Here is a 17,708-nt window from a genome sequence, read left to right as displayed (position 1 = left end):
TTTAAATACTTAATATTTGTAATCCAGGGAGTGTGAAGCGCAGAATCAAATATCGCTGTGATGATTGTACATTCTAGTATCAATCGTTTGACGACAATAAAGTATAAGTATAAAGTACATGGCGGACCAAAGGGCCAGCTCTGTGCTGAAATGGTCAGTTCTATTTTCTCTGGACTTGAACTCACAACCCGTGAGTTGGAGGCAAGTCTATAAGCAATGGCTGACAACTAACAGTGAAAACAAGATCAGACCCTGAAACTTTTTTCTCGGATAGGCCACATTTTCTGTTTTAGTTTCAGATTTTCTGCAATTTCCCCCCTTTTTTAAATCCTTTATGAGCTCAGCTTCGGATTCGGATTTATTTATCACACGTACATTGAAGCTACAGTGAAAAGCATTCTTTACATTACTGACCTACACACCCAAGGACAGGGGCAGGCTGCAAGTGAGATCAATGTAGCATGCCCACAACATCTTGCAGAACAACAACAATAACAACAAAACAAAACTAGACAACAGCAGCAAAACAAGCCACTTTCGCACACAAACATGCAGGCCTCCAACCCCAGGACAGGCCCCCTCCAGGCTTCCAGTCCTTGGCCCCGGAATCTTAGACTCCCAGACATCGGGCCTCCAACTTGGAACGTCATCCCAGGACATACTGATCACGGGGTTGTAGGTTAACATAATTGGTGGAAATGTACATAATTCACAACCATTAACACTGAATTGGGGTTTCGTTTTAAGAAGCTGGTCTGACATGATGAAGTCATTACGTAAAAGTGCGCTTTTGTTGTGTAGGTTTTGGAGTTCAATAAAATGTGTTATGCTTTCATTAAACATAAACATCTCATTTCATTTTATTTGTGATAATCTACATCGATGACCTCAATGCTCTACGATTCTGGAGTTATTGAACATGTTGGCCAATGCTGTCACTTTGAAACTTCTGGAGTTTTGGGAGCAAAATGCAGTCATGTGGTTTGTACAAGCAGATGCCCAGTTTGCTCAGTGAGAAATCACTGCTAATGACACCAAATTTTACTATGTGGTAGTGTTGCTCGGTAATTCCGCAGTGGCAAGAGTGGTGAGTTTGCTTCGGCACTTGCCTGAACATAGTAAATACAAATTGCTGAAAACTCATTTTTTACAGTCTTTTGGACTATTGAAGTCTGAGCATGGTCTCGGCAATGCTAGGCCTTCAGAACTTGTAGACCATATGCCACCTCTCCTGGGAAATCAACATCCTTGTTTTATTTTTAAAGAATGCTTCATATGTCAAATTCCTGATCAAGTTTGCGTAGCCCTCACTAATGCACTACAGGACTATGTATAATATATATATAAGGACTATAGGGAGCTTGCTAAAATAGCTGACAATCTACACTCAGCCAGGCAGTGATGCATCATTCCTCCTCGTTTCTCTACCTCAATAAGCCTGGTGAGCAAGGCCCTCTACATAAGGACGCCTGTGGCTGCAAAGCAGACGATGCGGGGGCTGTGCTTTTACCACGCTCACTTTGACAGGAATGCTAGGAAGTGCCAACCGCCTTGCAGCTTCGACAGTGCTAGTGCATCAGGACATCAGAGATCTGTGATTACTGTGGATTCCAGCTCTCAGGATCGTCTACTGATCATCACAGACACCCTTTCAGGTCAACGTTTCCTGTGTGACATGGGTGCTGCCAGCATCGTCTGTTGATCAGAAGGCAAAGAGTGATGAAACCTCGCTGGAGGCAGTCAACGGCAGCCGGATCCAGACCTACGGGACACGATGGGTGACACTCTGCTTCAGTGAGCAACATTACACATGATACTTTGTTCGGGTTAAAGTGGTTAGACATCTGCTTGATGCAGATTACCTATGTGCCCAAAGACTGTTAGTCGATCTTAAGAACTGCCAGTTTCTGGACGTCAAGGACTTTGGTTCATTATTCTGCTCCCCAGTAAGCTCCCCAGTAAGTTCCCCACAACGACTCTGTCAAGCGCACGCACCACATATGAGTCTGCTCAACTGCTGGGTGAATTCCCAAACCTCACCCAGCCTATATTCTCCATGACAGTCACTAAACATGTGGTCGAGCACCACATTCCCACAACTGGCCCAGCGCTCTACGCCTGTGCGTGTAGACTGGACCCATAAAGCTGGCAACTGCGAAGTCTCAGTTCCCAACATGGAAAGACTTGGAATTGTATGCTGGTCGAATAGCCCCTGGGCTTCGCCCCTAAGTCCGATGGTGGTTGCTGTCCATGTGGTGATTATCGATGCCTTAACAAGGCACCTAATCAACTGCTTAGCTGGTCAGCTGACATGACCAGGGTATTTGATGTTACCAATCGAGCTGTTTCTAATGTGACCCTATTGGAGCACCCACTCCACAATGCAGCCATAGCCATTACCACTGACACATTAGACTATGTTGTGTGTGCTGTGCACAAACAGTTGGTTGGAGGCACATGACAGCAGCTTGCCTCTGTCCTCTCAAAACAAAGTACAGCACATTTGACTGTGAGCTTCTCGCTCTCCTTCTGGCTGTTTGCCATTTCCTTTTTCTTCCAGAGGGTCGCCATTTCACAGCATTCGTTGACCACAAACCCCTTGTGCAATGGCCAAAATATCAGACTCTTGGTCTGCAGGCAGCAACACCACCTGGCCTATATGTCAGAGTTCACAACTGATACACAACATATCAAGAGGAAAGTAATGTGGTGGCTGATGACCTCTCACGGCCAGCTGTTGCGGCCCTACACATAGGGGTTGTCTATGCCAGAACAGCAGCCACCAAGTTACTGACCCAGAGGTCCAGGCTCACCGAAGAGCAGCCACGGGCCTGCGGTTGGCTGACATTATGTTTGGGAACACTGGGGTTTCTCTTCGGTGCAATGTCTCAACAGTTTGCCCTCACCCCATCGTACTCGCAGACTGGAGACCGACTGTTTTTGACTCCCTACATGGCCTCTGGTATCTGGGCCAGCAGGCTACACAGAAACTGATTGCACTAAAATTTGTGTGACATGGCCTCAGAAAGGATGTGCATGATTGAACTGCAGCCCGTGTGGAGTGCCAGCGGGCAAAAATTAACCGTCATGTTCAGGTGCCATTTTGAGGACCTTGTTGATCCTCTTACCCACCCCCCCCGGCCGTTTCATGCACCTTCTTATCATGGTGGACCGTACTACCAGATGGTCAAAGGTCATCCCCCTAGCATCGACAATGGCCGCAGATATGGCTTGGGTGTTCTCAGCACCTGGGTTGCTCAGTTTGGAACCCCACCTGATATTTCCTCTGAAAGTTCATTTCCAATCTCTGGGCTGTGATGGCCCAGAATGTCAGTGTTGGGTTACTTCACACCACGGTGTATCACCCACAGTCCAGTGGACTATGCAAGCGGTTTCACTGCTTCTTAAAAGCTGCTCTGAGGACTTCCCTGACCAATGATTGTTGGCATGGTCATCTCCTGTGGGTCCTGCCGGGGCTCAGAACAGCTCCAAGAGAGGATCTGCAGTCGTCCGTGGCTGAGTTGGTATACAGACAGCCACTACAAGTGCCAAGTGATTTCATTCCTGATGCCTCGACTGCCTGATTGGCCTTTCAACAGTGTTCCACCCTCCTCAGTAAATTCAATTCTTTTTCACCCATTTTTACCTCATGGAGTACAGCACTCTTGGGTTCCTGTTGATCTACATTCTGCCTTGTTTGTTTTCATTTGCCTTGAAGCACACTAACATCCTCTTAGGCTCCCTTACGATGGCCCGTTCCACATTTTGGAATGGGGAGAAAAGACTTTTATCATTGATAAGAGGGGTAAGCCTGAAAGTATTTCAGTAGATCCCCTTAAACCGGCACAACAAGATGTGGAAGATTCTACTGCCGTGCCCCTGACATCACAACTTGACCATGAGCGTGTCAACGGACCTCTGGACGAGCCAGGACTCTGTGATCCCTCCACCCATGGAACACAGAACCTGAGCCGAGCTCCAGACAGGCTCACAATGCTGGTTTTAGTAAATTCTTTGGGGGGAGGCCTATGTATGGTAATGTAATTGGGAGAAATGTACATAATTCTCAACCATTGGCATTGAGTTTCACGTTAAGAGGTTGATCTGACATGATGATGTTGTTGCATAAAGATTTTTAGCGTGCTTTTGTGTTTAGGTTTTGGAGTTCAATAAAATGTGTTGTGTGTTGCATTCAACATAAAACAACTCACTCTGTTTTATTTGTGAAAACCAACAGGTTTGACCCTTGGGCCTCAACTTCTAGACTTGCATGGGCGTCTGATCCCAGTGATCCAGGCCCTCGACACTCCTTTGCTAATATTCCTGATTTAATGTTTTCCACTGGATTTGCCTCAGCTAACACTATGCCTCAAAAGCATTTTGAGTGAGATGTATTAGTTCTGGGAAACAGAGTACTCCCTTTACCCACTTCTCTTCAGTTCTCCCATTCAGAGGTTACCTCCAACGGCCCATCGTAACAGAGAAGACTTAATGTGTTCAGTTTGTCTTTGGCAAAGCCAACCAGGATACTCCTGTTTATTTTCTCACAGTAAAGGTGGTGGTGTGCCTTCAAAAACTTCTCTGTTAGAGGACTGTTTACAGACTGGAGTAACCTCTTCCAGCATCACAGGGGGAGCTGATCTCCTCACGGATAATTTCCACAGCTATGTGGCAGATAGTTTTCCTCCTTCCTTCTTTCATTTTGCAGGCTGGGTTTATTTCTTCAGTCTTTCCACTGGCTACGCTTGCCTGCTGGCAGTTTGTGTGCAAAGAAAGGGGGTCGTGTGAGTGCAGTGCACTCCTCCCTCAGCTTGGCCCAGACTGACCACGGCACACTCCGCCTGCAAGGGCAACAGACTGCAGACAGAGGCCAGGCACGGCTGTGGCTGTGGGAACAGCGAGTTCCCATTTTGGGACAAAGCCAGTAAATGTTGGATTTATATAGCTGGCAAGGTAATGATTTGTGATTTGGGTCCTTTAAATAGAAGCAAGGGGAGAAGGTGCCATTCATTGTCAGAGTGCTCACAGCTACTGGGGAGACACAAGAGCGTATCAGTTAGGAGGGGAGGGAGGGAACGTCGATTCAGACCATGAGAGACCAGCATCGGGCATTTTCACGCCTTACAAGGTTAGGGTATCGGTTAGAGTATCGCTTTACAGCACCAGCAATACAGGTTCAACTCCCGCCACTGTCTACAAGGAGTGGGTTTTCTCTGGATGTTCCAGTTTCTTCTTGTATTCCAGACACATTCGGGTTAGTAAGTTGTGGGCATGTTATGTTGGCACCAGAAGCTTGGCGAAGCATGTGGTCTCCCCACAGCGCATCTTTGAACTGTGTTGGTTGTTGATATAAATGGTGCATTTACAGTATATTTTAACGCACATGTGACAAATGAAGCCGATCTTTATCTTTATCTGTTGTAATACAGGAAAGTAGGCAACCTACTTCAACACAATAAAGTGCCACAGAGTGTAACGTTGTGACGATTCAGTGTTTGGTGATGGGGAAAAAGAAACCTGCAGATACTGCAAATCTGAAAGAAAAACAGAAAATACTGGAAACACTCAGCACGTCAGGCAGCATTTGTGGAGAGAGGAAATGTGTTGATAGATTCATGCAGCCCAGCTGGTCCATGCCAACCTTGATCCTCCTCTAAGCTAGATCCCATTTGCTTGATAAACTTCAGGGTGGAAAGGTGGAGATATGTCTCTACCAAGGGAGGTTTCAAGCCTGCAGGTCACCCTTCAGGAAGGTGTAAAATCTGCTTGGTGCCCCCCCGCCCGCCCTGCCACCCACCCCTCCGATCAAGGACATGTGAAGGCATGGGAGCAGCTGGTGTATATCACAAGTCCTGGTTATGTGACCACTGACACCAGGCAGACAACCCTTGAAGAGTATTGATAATGGCTGGGGTCACCCCTCTTGTAAAGACACTGTCCAGAAGCAGGCAATGGCTTCCACTTCTGTAGAAAAATTTGCCAGGAACAATCATGGTCTAAGACCATGTTCACCCACGTCATATGACACGGCCCTTAATGAATGAATTATGATCCATGTACACATCCAGGCATCTTTTAAGTGTTATTACTGTACCTGCCTCAACCACTCGATTGGTGTCTGCAAAAGAAGTTGCTCACAGCTCCCTTCTAAATCTTTCCCCTCTAACCTTAAACCTAAATCCTCTAATTGTTCATTCTCTTTCCCTGGGAAAAAGGTCTGTGTGTATTCATCTTATCTCTGCCCCTTGTGATTTTATACACCTCTGTAAGGTCACCTCTCAGTCTCCTACGCTCCAAAGAATAACGTCCTAGCCTGTCTAGCACCTCTCTATAGTTCTGGCCCTTCGAGTCCTAGCCACGTTCTTGTAAATCTTCTTCACATTCTTTGCAGCTTAATGACATTGTAGCCAATATTGTGTACAGCACTCAGTGTCTGGCCTCACCGGGGTCTGAGGGTTTGTCAGAATGCTGTATCGTTAGGATAATTAGTGACATTGGAATGAAGGATAAAGAGTGTAACAGAGTGAATTTCCAGATTCATCCTTGATGAAGATCCATGGGATCTGGTACATCTTCCTGACCAAGTAGTCAGGATCTGGTCCACCAACAGTACAGAGATCAAGCAGTGGAGTATCAGCAAAGTTGGCTGGTTTGTTATGTGTTGTGTTGTATGACTTAGGCGATCATGGTCTTTCCATATCCATGGTTGCTTTTGGTAAATTTTTCACAGAAGTGGTTTGCCATTGCCTTCTTCTGGGCAGTGTCTTAACAAGATGGGGGACCCCAGCCATTATCAGTACTCCTCAGAGTTTGGCTGCCTGACGCCAGTGGTCACATCACCAGGACTTGTGATATGCACCAGCTGCCCATACAACCATCCACCAGCTGCTCCAAAGACTTCATGTGGCCCTAATTGGGTGGCTAAGCAGGTGCTACCCCTTGCCCAAGGGTGACCTGCAGGCTAGCCGAGGGAAGGAACACCTTACACCTCCTTTGGTAGAGACATATCTCCAACTTGCCACCCAATCAGCGTTGATGACTTCTAATAAGTTTTATTAAAACTTCATGCTGGCTGGAATTTTAGAGTCATACAATGGCCATTCAGCCCATTGAACAAACACTGACCAACCAGCACCCATGAACACAAATCCTTTCATTTTACCACCCCTGGGGGCAGCTTAGTGTCCTGTTTTCCTCCCAACATGAATGTTTTCAGGATGCCGGAGGAAACCAGAGCTCTTGGGGAGGTGGGGTCCCATGCCGTTACAGGGAGAACGTGCAAACTCCACACAGACAGTGCTGGAGATCAGGTTTCAACCTGTGAGGCAGTGATTCTATTAGCTGCTCCTATTTTGTCCCTCTCACCTCAGGCCTACAGGTTATTTACAGTTCCATAGGAACTAACAGGATGAGAAGCCAGAAAAGGCCTTTTGGCCCCTTGTGCCTCTTGTACCTTTCAATAAGGTTAAGGGTGATCTTTTACCCCAGTGCCACTGACTTCTTCAAACCCATACCTTGGGAGGAGGATATTTCCACCAAGAACAGAATTTGGTGGTGGGGTGGAGATACATCTCTACCAAACGAGGTGTAAAGCGCTCCTTCCCTCAACTAGCCTGCAGGGCACCTGCTTAACACCTGTTCTTGGATTTTCATAAGGCCTTTGACAAGGTACCACACATGAGGCTACTTAACAAGCTACAGGCCCATGGTATTACAGGGAAGATTCTAGCATGGATAAAGCAGTGCCTGACTGGCAGGAGGCAAAGAGTGGGAATAAAGGGAGCCTTTTCTGGTTGGCTGCTGGTGACTAGTGGTGTTCCACAGAGGCCTACGTTGGGACTGATTCTTTTTACATTATGTGTCAATGATTTGGATGACGGAATTGATGGTTTTGTTGCAAAGTTTGTAGATGATACAAAGGTAGGTGGAGGGGCAGGTAGTTTTGAGGAAGCAGAGAAGCTGCAGAAGGGTTTAAATTAGGAGAATGGGCAAAGAAATGGTAAATGGAATACAGTGTCGGGAAGTGTATGGTCAAGCAATTTGATGGAAGAAATAAAAGTGTTGACTATTTTGTAAATGGAGAGAAAATACACACATCTGAGACGCAAAGGGACTTATCCTTGTGCAGGATTCCCTAAATGTTAATTTACAAGTTGAGCCTGTGGTAAGGAAGACATATGTGATGTTAGCGTTCATTACAAGAGGACTAGAATATAAAAGCAAGGATGTAATGTTGAGACTTTATAAAGCACTGGTGAGACCTCACTTAGAGAATTGTGAGGGGTTTCGGGCCCCTTATCTTAGAAGGGATATGTCGAACTGGAGATTCAAGGAGGTCCATGAAAATGATTCCAGGATAAACAGCGTCATTTGAAGAGCGTTTTATGGCTTTGGGCCTGTATTCACTGGAATTTAGAAGAATGAGGGGTGAACTAATTGAAACCAATTGAATGGTGAAAGGCTTTGATAGAGTGGATGTGGAGAGGGTGTTTCCTATGGTGGGAATGTCTAAGACCAGAGGAACCAGCCTTCGAATAGAGGGGCATCCTTTCAGAACAGGGGCGAAGAGAAATTTCTTTAGCTAGAGTGTAGTGAATCCGTGGGATTCATTATCCTAGGCAGCTGTGGAGGGCAAATCTTTATGTATATTTAGATTCTTTAATTTTTAAGTTCTTAGATTCTTAAATCCTTATGTGATTTTAGATTCTTGATTAGTCAGGGCATGAGGGAATTTGGGGGAAAGGCAGGAGGTTGGAACTGAGAGGAAAAATGGATCAGCCATGATGTCATGGTGGAGTAGGCTTGATGGGCCAAATGGCCTAATTCTGCTCCATTATCTTATGGCCTTATGCATGTCTCTGTATAAACGTCTCTTAAAGATGTTTATTGCATCTGGTTTCACCACCATCTGTGGAAAACCATTCCAGATTTCAATCAGTCTCTGAGTAAAAAAAAAATGAACCCCTCAGCCAACCTTTAAAACCCTTTCTCTAGCCATAAACCTCATCCCTAGTCTTGATATGCCTACTATGGAAAAAAGAATCTGATTATCGGTGACCAGTAATATTCGACATGGATCCATTCCTGTGCTCCTGCTCTTTGTGATCTTTATAAATGACGAGGATGAGGAAGGGGACGGGTGGGTTAGGAAATCTTCAGCTTGCACGAAGGTTGGTGATGTTGTGGATAGTGTAAAAAGGTTGTCATAGGTTATAACGGGACAGTGACAAGATGCAAAGCTGGGCTGAAAAGTGGCAGATGAGGTTCAGGCTGGAAAAGTGTGAAATGATTCCCTTTGGAAGGTTAAACTTGAAAGCAAAGTGCAGGATTAATGGTGGGAATCTTAGCTGGGTGGAGGAACAGAGAGATCTTGAGTTCCATGTCCATAGATCTCTCAAAGTTTCCACGCAAGTTGCTAGAGTAGATAATAAGATGTATAGTGTGTTGGCATTCATTTGTCGGGAGATTGTGTTGATGGTAATGTTGTTGCTTTACAAATGCTTGGTCAGATCACGGTGGTCGTTAAGTTTTGGCCACCTCATTATAGGAAGGATGTGGAAATTTTCGAGAGGGTGCAGAGGGAAAGTTACCAGGATGTTGTTTGCATTAGAGAGCATGTCTGATGAGAGTAGGCTGAGTGAACTAGGGCTTTTCTTTTTGGAGTGAAGGAGGATGAGAGGTGACTTGATAGAGGTTGTCAAGATGATAGCAGGTATAGATTACGTAGGCAACCAATAACTTTTTCCCAGGGCAAAAATATGAGGGGTCATAATTTTAAGGAGGAAACTATAGGGGTGGAAGTGTCAGCAATGGGATGGAAAGTGTAAGGGACTTGTCAGAGGTATGGTTCATACACAGAGGGTGGTGGTTACGGATTGTTCTGCCAGTGGTGCTGCGAGAGGCAGGTACATTACCGAGATGCTTAGGTTGGTAAATGGATGATAGGAAAATGGAGGCTGTGTGGGAGGGAAGGGTGAAATTAACCTTGGAGTAGGTTGAAAAGCCAGCATAACTTTATGAGCTGAAGGTCCTGTACTGTGCTGTAATGTTCAATGTTCTATGTTCTATCTATCCTCTAAATTATTCTGATAATTTCATATAGCTTCTTCAGGTCATACCTCAGCTTCCTACACTGCAGGGAAAACAAGGCTAGTTTACCAAAGTCCTCCAACCCAGTGAATCTCCTCTGCACTCACTCCAGTACAACCGCTTCCTTCCTATCGTGTTGTTACATTACACACACACCACACACTATACGAAGGGAGTGATTCCTAAAAATCGCAAAGAGCAGGGGAGCTGGAACAGATCCCTGTGAACACCACTGGTCACCGATTGTCAGAATTGTTTTCCCATATAGGGGATTAAGACCAAGAGGGCACCATTTTAAGGTGATTGGAGAAAAGTATGGGGGGATTGTCATAAGCTGGTGTTTACGTAGGGTGGTGGGAGCGTGGAGCCCACTGCCAGGGTGGTGGTAGAGGCAGACACCTTGGGAAGAGTTAACACTCTTAAATCGGCAAATGATGAAAGAAAAAGATGGAGAATTTTGAGTGGTGGAGAGGAGATGTGACTCTACTGAAGGAGGTGTATGCTGCTCTTTCCTTCCGCTAACCAGCAGATCACCCTTGGGCAAGGTGTAGCACCTGCTTAGCTCCCCAACCCCCCCCCCAACTCCCCATCAGGGTCACGTGAACCCATGGGAGCAGGTGGTGGGTGGTCATATGAGCAGCTAGTGCATATCACAAGTCCTGGTTATGTGACCACTGACGCCAGGCTGACAATCTCTGAAGAGCATTGATAATGGCAGTGGTCACCTGTCTCATAAAGATGCTGCCCAGAAGAAGGCAATGGCAAACCATTTCTGTAGAAAAATTTGCCAAGAACAATCATGGCCATGATCGCCCACGTCATAAGGCACAGCACATAATGAACAAACAAATGGGAGAAAGAAGGATTAAACTCAGAATAGCTTTATGGTCGGAGGAAGAAATTTTAAAGAGCTCCTAACCAACCAAAAATAGTCTATAATCTACCTAGGACGATCTTTTTATTTAATGATAATTAATTAATACATCTTAATTCCCAATGAGATAGGTTTAATCTTTCTCTTTGGCTGGTCTTATATATAGAGTAGGTTTATATATGAGTAAATACGGTAATTTACCTGCCCAATGTCCAAGGCTTTCCAACGGAAACTCACTCTGCACACGTGTAGAGTTAAAGTATACTCAAGGGGCTGACCTCATTCATACCATTAAATCCTCTGGAAGGAGGTGGGTGAGCTTGACTTTACAAAATATATACCATGTAAATTAAACAGGAAATGTGATTTAAAAGAAATGACAACGAGTCCTATTCAGGGAAAAAGTTAGCTGGTTACAGAGGTGGTGGAGAAAGAGAAGTAGATGGGAGACTGTCTTGATAAAATAGCCACAGGTTCTATGATAGTGCTACTTCTGGGACGAAAAAAAAGGATTGGATTAAAAACTCTGAATCCTAGTTCTGATCTCCATATTCGGCTCACATGATTAAATATGACAATTTTTTGTGTGCATCTTTAATTCCCTCATTGATAAGTGATTTGTGGAATTTGACCTGGTAAGAAATCAAGACATTCCAGGAAGAGAACAGAATATCGGTGAGTAAAACCAAAATCTTTATAAATTGCAGAGATATATTTCAAGGAAATGGCATATTAGAAAGGGTTTTTAAATGATTATGTCGAGCTGTCTGGTTCTTTGGGATTTATTATTCTGATGAAATGACTTTTGTTTTCTGCGTTTACTCTTTGTGAACTGAATACATCATAAATTAACATTGAAAAATGTTAATTTATAAAGACTTTGGTTCTACTCACTGATGTGTGTGTGTGTGTGTGTGTGTGTGTGTGTGTGTGTGTCTTCAGACAGTCTCTTCATAATTGCAGGAGACTTCAATCATGTTATTTATTATATTTTTTTGTTCTTTTAAAAATTTAGTTACAATCATTGTGTTCTCCTTTACACTCGGGTACTGAAGAAATGACAAGAGACAACCTTAATTTTGTTTTAAGAATAAAAACCTTGTGCTCTGCTCTGCAAGTTTGCTTTTTGTCACATCTAGGTACTGCTTGATGTTTCTTCTTGGTTCTGTATATTTCTGTACCCATGAGTACTTTGGGCAAGTTTGTAAGCACTAATCTGGTGGTGAAATAGTGTCTGATGTTAGAGTCGGGCTGGGGTTTGAAATGTATTCTGGTGGACATCTCAGATATTTCCCAGGATCACGCAGCAAAAAAAAATTTACATCTGAACAGGTTTAATTGATACAAAGTTTAGTTCATAATGAAATGCATTGCAAACTTTATTTCATAATAACTGAAGGAACACAGGAGAACCTGTTGTAAAAAACTGCTGTGTCTCTATGGAGTGAGACACCAATATTAATAAGCTTTGCCAAGGGATAAATAAACAAATATTTAGTCCATTATTAATGGCTTTAATCCTGAACATAAACTTTAAAGCATCACGGAATGGCTAGAATTAACTCTGAAGCTGGGCCAGAGTGGAATTTAGTGAGGAAAGGCTGGGCAAGAGAACCGATACACTTATAGTTTAGTTAGGCGAGTACTATTGCCTGAAAGCCATAATTCACATTGTGAAGGTCGAACATTTATCGACCTCCCCTCACCTTAAAAAGCCTATGGTAATCTAGCCGTCTAGAAGATGGAGTAGAAAAGGCCCTTTGGGCCCACCATGGTGTGCAGACCTATTGTATCAGGAAATGTAGAGGAGGTTTGACACAAAAGCAGGGCAACAGAGATGATTTATCGGTGAGTGATAACTCTAATAACCAGCTGCAAAATAACAAACCAGGAGGGGCCACAGAACAGATACTAATCTCACAGGTACCAAGGTAACTGAAGGCTAGGAAAAACTGGTTCACTGAGTGAACAGGGATTGTGGATGAGAGCTGGGTTTAAATAGGCTGCAGGTGGCAAGTTGGAAACGATTGGCAGGTGACTCCTGTTAGCTGCGTAGAAACTGGGAGGGTGCCTGACAGGACTCCACCCTGCCCCAACCAAGGCCGGTACCCAAAGGACCAGGATGATCTGTTGGGGTCCAGTGAAACTTCTCGATGAGCAATGGATCCAAGATAAAACAAGATCTCTCCTCCAGACGTAACCCTTCCCTGTTGACCAGGCTCTGCACTTTCTATCCACGATGAAGTTAATCTATCAATGAGCAAACTGTGTACACTGGACCACCTTCCATCACCCTAGGTTCCGGAGTTGAATGTTGAGTGGCCCATGAACAATGGGCTTGAGACAAGACATGCGGTCCTAAGGGATGGTGGCAGCTGGAAGCGATGGGTGACAGGACTGATGAAATAAGTGATCTGGAAGGGACCGAAGAATTGTGGGGAGAGCTTGTGGGAGTGGCTGCACAGGGGCAGATCTCAGGTGGGCAGCCAGACACGGTCCCCAGGCTGGCTGCCAGTGGCACCGGGTGCAGTTGGCAGCTAGGATGACCCTCTGTGCTCTCTTCCAAGCATCCTAGCACTGGCAAAGCGGGGCCCTGGTGGATGGGACCGACACCTTTGGCTCCTCTGTGGGAAACAACGGGTCAGTAGCTATGAAGCAAAGGGTAACATACCTTTAGGAGAGGAGGTGTGGGACAGTTCGGCCTGCAGCAGATATTTCTTCCATGTGGAAGAGTTAAAGGCAGCACAAAGTTTTAAGGGGGAATGAGGAGGAGGGAGCAGGAGGCTCACCGGAATTAGGAGACAAATTGTACTACACAATGTCCTGACATGTTGGAGAACCAGGTCCACTGTCTCAGCAGCTGATGGACATCTGGGGAGGGCAATGAAGTGGGCCACCTTGGAGAACTGGTCACGACCCCATTGGAAGGTGGAAAACCCGTGATGAAATCCATGGCAATGTGGGGCCAAGGGTGTCAGGGGACCAGTAAGGGCTGCAGGAGCTCAGAGGGCTGCTGGTCGGAGGAATTGGACTGGACGCATTGAGGGCAGGCTGTGACAAACTGAGGTTCATCTGCAATCATGGAGAACCACCAGAGCTGGCGTTGCAGAAAATCCAGAGTCTGACTGGCTGAGAGGGGTAAGGAGTGAGCTCACCGGAGTGCCTCAGCGTGCACGGCTGCCGGCACGTACCTACCATTGTCAAGTGTGTCAGCCGGAGCAGGCTCGTGCTGTAAAGCTGGCGGACCTGGTTCTCAAGATCCCAGATGATCAGGGCAAGGATCTGCGTGGATGGAAGGATGGGCTGAGGGTTAATCTCTGTTTCAGCTGGGTTGAACCTTTGTGACAGAGTGTACACCTTAGCGTTCTTGAGCCGGGTTGGTGGGAGATGCTGAAGTTGAATTGCTCAAAGAAGGGGTCCCTGATGTGATTTGAGTTGGTGGGTCTGTTTCATGGATATGAGGTTCCGCTGGTCAGTCCAGATCAGGAAGGGCTCAATGACTCTGCATCAGTGAGTGTCTCCATTCCTCCAAGACCCATTTACTGGCGAGTAGTTCACAAGTTCACAAGACAAAGGAGCAGAAGTAGGCCATTCGGCCCATCGAGTCTGCTCCACAGCTCCCCCATGAGCTAAACTATTCTCCCATCTAGTTCCAATTTCCGGCTTTTTCCCCATATCCCTTGATACCCTGACTAATTAGATACCTGTCAATCTCCTCCTTAAACACCCTCAATGATTGGGCCTCCACAGCTGTATGTGGCAACGAATTCCACAAATCCACGACCCTCTGGCTAAAAAAATTTCTCCTCATCTCTGTTTTAACTGGGTACCCTCTAATTCTAAGACTATGGCCTCTTGTCCTGGACTCACCCACCAAGGGAAACAACCTTTCCACATCTACTCTGTCCAACCCTTTCAACATTCGAAACATTTCTATGAGATCCCCTCTCATTCTTCTATACTCTAATGAATACAATCCAAGAGCCGACAGACGCTCCTCATATGTTAGCCCCTGCATTCCAGGAATCATCCTCGTAAATCTCTGAACTCTCTCCAACATCAGTATATCCTTTCTAAGATAGGGGGCCCAAAACTGCACACAGTATTCCAAATGAGGTCTCACTAATGCCCCATAGAGCCTCATCATCACCTCCTTACTCTTATACACTATTCCTCTTGAAATGAATGTCAACATAGCATTTGCTTTCCTTACCGCCAATCCAACTTGGTGGTTAACCTTTAGGGTATCCTGCACGAAGACCCCCAAGTCCCTTTGCACTTCCGATTTTTGAATTTTCTCCACATCTAAATAATAATCTGCCCGATTATTTCTTCTTCTGAAATGTACAACCGTACATTTGTCAACGTTGTATCTCATCTGCCATTTCTTCGCCCACTCTCCTAAACTAACTAAGTCTCTCTGCAACCTTTCCGTTTCTTCAACATTTCCTGCTCCTCCACCTATCTTGGTGTCATCCGCAAACTTGGCCACAAAACCACTTAAACCATAATCCAAATCATCGATATACATCGTAAAAAGAAGCAGCCCCAACACCGACCCCTGCGGAACACCACTAGTAACCGGCAACCAATTAGAATAGGATCTCTTTATTCCCACCCTTTGCTTTCTGCCTATCAGCCAATGCTCCACCAAGTTCAATATCTTTCCTATAATTCCATGGGCTGTCATCTTATTAAGCAGCCTCATGTGCGGCACCTTATCGAAGGCCCTTTGAAAATCCGAATTCACAACATCCACAGCCTCTCCCTTGTCAATCTTATTCAAGATTACCTCAAAAAATTCCAATAAGTTGGTAAGGCAGGATCTTCCCTTCATGAAACCATGCTGGCTTCGGCCTATCTTGTCATGCACCTGGAGGTATTTCATAACCTCGTCCTTGAGGATTGACTCCAATATCTTTCCAACCACCGATGTCAGACTAATAGGTCTGTAATTTTCTTTTTGCTTCCTCCTTCCTTTCTTAAATAGAGGAACTGTGGCGACCCACTTTCTGGCACCCACGAACCGGCTCACGAAACAGCGTGCGCAGGCAGAGGGCCGGCAGCAAAAAGGGCGCCAGGCCATCTTCACCAGCAGGGGGAAAATCCCGCACGCAGAAAGGGTCTGGGAATATGCATTCCCCACAGTAGTCCCGCCCAGGGAGGGCGGGAACGGGAAGGCTTTAAAGCGGGCCGCGAAGTTTGAATAAATCTCTTTCATCGCACCTCTAACTCACCGACTCCGTGTGGTTATTCTAGCGCTGTGTGTAGCACATCGCTACAATTGGTGACCCCGATGGCCCAAACGATATTTGGACCAGAGATGACCGACGCTGCATCTGTTCATGCAGTTTCGTTAAAACTGCCAAGCTTCTGGACGCTGCGACCCCATTTATGGTTCGAACAAGCAGAAGCACAATTCCACATTTGGCAGATAACCTTGGAGTCCACTCGCTACTACTACGTGCTGAGCTCCCTCGACCAGGAGACTGCTGCACAAGTTGGGGAGTTTATACAGTCGCCCCCGGAGGACGGCAGATACACAGCATTCAAAGCCCTGCTCATAAGGACTTTCGGACTCTCACGGCGCGAACGAGCACGCCGCTTAATGCACCTGGATGGTTTGGGAGACAGGCCGCCGTCAGCATTAATGAACGAGATGCTGGCCCTGGCTGAAGGACACAAACCCTGCCTCATGTTTGAGCAGGCGTTCGTAGAGCAACTGCCCGAGGACATATGCCTGCTGCTGTCCGACGCAGATTTCAGCAACCCCCGGGAGGTGGCGGCCCGAGCAGATGTGCTGTGGAATGCCAGGAAAGAGAGAGGGGCATCCGTCGCACAGATCACCAAGCCGCGAGCCCAACGAACAATGGTGTTTCTACCACCAGCGGTGGGGCACGGAGGCCCGCCGCTGCAGACCGCCCTGCAAATTCCCGGGAAACGCCAGGGCCAGCCGCCGCTGATGGCTACGGCGGCTGGCCATCAGGACAGCCTCCTGTACGTCTGGGACAAACAGTCGGGACGCCGCTTTTTGGTCGACACCGGAGCGGAGATCAGCGTCTTACCTCCAACGAGTTACGACACCCGCAACAGAGAACCGGGACCCACCCTGAGGGCCGCTAATGGCAGCACAATACGAACCTACGGCACCCGCACGGTGCGGCTACAGTTCAGCTCCAGCCGGTTCACGTGAGACTTCACACTGGCCGCCGTGGCCCAACCACTGCTGGGGGCAGATTTTCCACGAGCCCACAGCCTGCTGGTCAACTTGCAAGGGAAGCGATTAGTCCACGCCAAGACTTTTCAAACGTTCTCCCTGGGTGAAGCACAGTTGCCAGCCCCACACCTGGACTCCATCACGCTGTCCGACGATGAATTCACCAGGGTCCTGGCAGATTTCCCATCAGTACTGACACTGCAGTTCACGGCAGCCATGCCCAGACACGGAGTACAGCACCACATCCCGACCCAGGGACCACCCCTCCACGCCCGTGCTCGAAGGCTTCCCCCGGACAAGCTCCGACTGGCGAAGGAGGAGTTCAAGAAGATGGAGGAATTAGGGATCATATGACGGTCCGACAGCCCATGGGCCTCCCCCCTTCACATGGTGCCCAAGGCAATGGGGGGCTGGAGACCATGCGGTGACTACCGCAGACTGAACGAGGCTACAACGCCAGACTGCTACCCTGTGCCGCACATTCAAGACTTTGCAGCAAACCTACACAGCGCAAGGATCTTTTCCAAG

At 46.6% G+C, this 17,708-nt stretch overlaps 1 protein-coding gene across 1 annotated transcript in view; it reads left to right on the top strand.

The window, feature by feature from the left end:
- Nucleotides 1-11,201: 11,201 nt before the first annotated feature.
- The window catches only part of tmem150b (transmembrane protein 150B), a 96,534-nt gene continuing 90,027 nt past the window's right edge, over nt 11,202-17,708 (top strand). The window contains exon 1 of the mRNA XM_063062351.1: nt 11,202-11,273. The gene's annotated coding sequence lies outside the window, so the exon portion shown is untranslated. The remainder of the gene's footprint in view (nt 11,274-17,708) is intronic.

This window comes from Mobula hypostoma, chromosome 11 (assembly GCF_963921235.1).
Source record: "Mobula hypostoma chromosome 11, sMobHyp1.1, whole genome shotgun sequence".
In the NCBI taxonomy this organism is placed as follows: domain Eukaryota; kingdom Metazoa; phylum Chordata; class Chondrichthyes; order Myliobatiformes; family Myliobatidae; genus Mobula; species Mobula hypostoma.
The sequence above is the reverse complement of the archived record's forward strand: the minus strand, read 5'-3'. Positions and strand labels throughout refer to the sequence as shown.